Here is a 3,976-nt window from a genome sequence, read left to right as displayed (position 1 = left end):
ACAACTGTAATAAAGTCAATTCATAACGTTCCCATGGCAACAGGAGAAAATGGCTGCTCTTGAGTGAAGTAAACGCAACATTTTTCAACTTTCTGCTAAGATATATGTGACTTTTTTGCAATGAAAATGCGGGGACTTTGAAATCATGCAAGCCCCGCATATTTTGCGCGCGGAAATGGGCAATTTATGCGGTGAAAGTGCGGCGTATTTGAAAAAATGCGGCCTTTGGCTGACTATGCATTGAATTATGCGATCGCATAATCGCGTTTTCCTGGAGGGACTGGATATGGCCTTTGATGCTCTGTCTGGCTGACCTGCTCTGAAACCCTGGCCTCTCTCCAATTCTGGCTGCTCTATAGAATGTACACGAAATAACTCAAATCAAACTCTATAAATTGTTATCATAAAAAGCCACGTTACTTAGAAAGGTAATCTTTGCATGTAGGGCCTTTTGATTTCCGCGATGCAGTAAGGCGGAAATAATAAAAATGGAATCAGCTGTTAAATGTGGAATATCGTAGCCTGGCAAGCCAGACCTACATCAAGATGTTAGGTCTGGCAACTCACCATAGACACGGCTCAATCCGAGGGGCGGGATAAACGGCTGTCTTTCAAATTCCCTCTGCACGCAATAGGACAGCGCTTCAACCAACCAGAGCGTTTTCCCAACAGCGGAGCTAACGTTAGTTGATAGATTCAACTTTTGAATCTGGCCGGCAAAACTACGAACACATCTTCCTTTTTTAAGAATGACTTAAGTGCCGTTCTTTGCTCTTTTCTCAAATAAAAACTTAACTCCAAGTCCTCCAGAGTCATGGCCGATTTGAAAGACTGTTCGCCAGAAGCAGCCGTCATTCTTTGTTTTCAAGTAGCAGAGAACCGTCGCAAATCTGTCGTCATTATGTTAAGCCCGCCCCGCCTACTCTATACGCGATGTGATTAGCCTGACCCAATTTAGGTTTTTACAGCTCCGAAAGTCAACGGAGAGTTGCTAGACTGCCCTGGCTGCAAAATACATTTTGCTGCTGCTAGGGTGCGTCTAGATTTCTAGGCTAGGAATATCGCAGAATCTGCCAAAATTGGAACTTGGAAAAAGAAAAGGATTTCAAAGGGCCCTATGTGGCTTATCATTATATAGCTTCAGCGATAAACTCATTTTACATTCTAATATATATAATCATAAGAACAACTAGTTAAATTAGCTGGACACAGTACCAGTGTATTCTGTTATCCTACACAAATGAGCATTCTGTCATATTCCCATTACCTGTGTCTCACTTGGCCCTAACTCTCCCTGTTCTGTGGTCTCTTCATCTCCTGTCTAGGAAAGTAACAAATGTTTGAGGACACAGAACTGGTTTCAATGCAAACTCTGATGACATGCCGTTGGCCTAATTTTACTGATCTAAAGTGCTTTTACTATGTGAATATTAGAATATACTGTATGTAGCTATTAGGGATGGGTACCGAAACCCGGTATTAAACGGGCCCCGGTGCTGAATTATGAAAGGCCGCTGGATCGATAAGCTCGGACGTTATCGGTTCTGCTGTCGGTACTGGAGAAATTAAGGAAGTACACATGCTATTTATTATTGCTATTAAGAAATTATTATCTTGGAAATTTAATCTCGCCAGCCACTTCTATATATAATAATATTGAACCATTTGTCTGTGATGCATTTTTGCTAAAGAGAGAGAGTGTGTGTGAGAGAGAGCGATCTTTCACGCGGAGCCATGGCGCGCACAACACAACAGCCCTGCTTAATGAGTGACGATGAGGACAGAACATTCAAAAGGTTACACTTTAGATCTTTGATATTAAACTAATTTTATTTTAGATTTAGATTTTGGCTTCCAATGATTATAAAAAAGATGATATTTGAGGTATAACCATTAAAAACTAAAGCCACATTCTCTCCAGCGCAACTTCCTTCCCTTCACAGCGGTGCGCTGTCATTTCTCCCTAAAACCCAAACGTAAAGTCAGAATCTGCACGATCGGTGATTGTTGTAAAATGTAGTCTATACTGTTGCTAAACTGCGGAACGCGTTTGATAATAAAAGGCTATTAAAAGTGCCAAAATTGACGCAATAGACGCTGTTCCAAATGCGGCGCGCGCTCCGAAACACACCACAACGAGACAAGCAACGTATATTTTGGGCTTCGTGTTCGCATCTAAACGATCAAATATACACACAAATATGTCAAAATGGCCGTCTTGGAGATTCACTTAGTTTATTCACTTAAATACAGTTTATGTCTTAAATGGGCATAAATAGTTTTAGAAAATATGAGGCTTAATAATGATTAACATTAGATCTGCATTTGGTCTTAAAGAGGCAGCAGTCTAATAATCCTGCTGACGATTGCTCCATTAATGTGAATCAAACAACAAAAGGCAAAGAGAAAATCAGTCGCAGCTCTTGAATGAATAATTTTGGCTTTTATAAGCTTTAATCTATCTATGATAAACTATGCAGAGTTATTTTACATCTGACTTTATTAGATGTATTTTTAGCCCATATTACTCCTGAACAGTAATGTCAGTAGACATTACTGAAATTAAAGCACTGGGTATATAATTTGTATATATATATATATATATATTTTTTTACCATGGGTTTGTACTTTGTTTTTGGTGTCCTATGTCTTCTTTATATAAAACACAAAAGCCTGCACCCTTCTACATAACATACATGTTTTATTTGTTTTGTTAAAGCATTTCTTTTATTTAACATTTCAGAATATAAAACAATATTAATTATGTTCTAAATAATTTTTTCCCCTTTTTTAATATAACAAAAAGAACCGATAAGAATACCGTTAAAGTACCGGATCGATAAGGAGTATCGGTAAGAGTAGTAATACCGTTAAAACCTTAACGATACCCATCCCTAGTAGCTATCCATACAACTTACAAGCTCGTTCTCCTCTGTCCTCTTCCTCTTAAAGTACTGTAGGATGCTCATCTCTGTGTGAACATTTTGACTAATGTTACTTCCACATAGTTTATGGACACGTATCAATGGCACATTCACACACTCTTGGCTGTTCATCTTTGCTAGCATATAGCTAGTTATCTAATTAGATAATATTTGCCTGTTTTACACAACATAAAATTAGATAGTTTGCTTCTAAGTAGGCTTACGGAAGCCCTGAACTGCAATGTAAAAAAAAAAAAAAAAAAATTCTAGCATTTCGAGATTAAAGTCGAAATATTTCGAGATTAAAGTCGAAATATTTCGAGATTAAAGTCGAAACATTTCGAGAATAAAGTCTTCCGTAGAAGTTGAAATCATGCTCGTGAAATCAGCCACACACACACACAAAATAATTCCGAATTGGAAACACGCCCTATGCACCAGTGGACGCGCGCCGTTATGAATGCACACACACAACTTCTACAGAAGACTGTATTGTGGTAACGTTTCGACTTTATTCTCGAAATGTTTCGACTTTATTCTCGAAATGTTTCGACTTTATTCTCGAAATGTTTCGACTTTAATCTGGAAATATTGTTGTTTTGTTTTTGACGGATTTTTTTTTTTTTTTTTATGTTGCGTTTCAGAGCTTCCGTATAGGCTATATTTGACCGTTCAAAATACAACAAAACTGATGATCAAACTGAAAACCAGCAATCTGCCATTTCATCGGCTGAGTTAGCCTACACCTAAATTACCTCAAATACAAAGTGAGTCTCTGAATGCTGTCGTTGTTCTGTTGTAACGTCAACCGACCACCAGTGTTGTCAGATCCAGTTGATGAATTCCAGCCCAAAAACTGTTCAAAAACCGCTAAAATGCACACAAAACCGCCAAAAATATGTAATCAGTATTTTAACTTCCACGTTTCCTTTCCTACGTTACGTTACATTTACATACAAGAAATAAACACCGGCTGCCGAAGCATACAGAAATAAACCGTTTTAGGTGCATTAGCGCCACCTCTTGGACTGGAGTGTTGCCCTCCTTATAAA

General features: G+C 38.3%; 1 long non-coding RNA gene across 1 annotated transcript; it reads right to left on the bottom strand.

Annotated features, from left to right (window-relative positions):
* Positions 1–297: 297 nt before the first annotated feature.
* On the bottom strand, positions 298–3,733 carry LOC307160932. The gene is made up of 4 exons (XR_013821658.1): positions 3,680–3,733; positions 2,919–2,971; positions 1,268–1,321; positions 298–353 (listed from the first exon to the last, which is right to left on the bottom strand). It is a non-coding gene; the product is annotated as an uncharacterized lncRNA (long non-coding RNA).
* Between the last annotated feature and the right edge of the window lie 243 nt (positions 3,734–3,976).

The sequence above is a fragment of the Squalius cephalus genome (genome assembly GCF_949319135.1).
Source record: "Squalius cephalus genome assembly, chromosome: 7".
NCBI classification, from domain to species: Eukaryota; Metazoa; Chordata; class Actinopteri; order Cypriniformes; family Leuciscidae; genus Squalius; species Squalius cephalus.
Note: the sequence above shows the minus strand (reverse complement) of the source record. Positions and strands in the feature narration are given on the sequence as shown.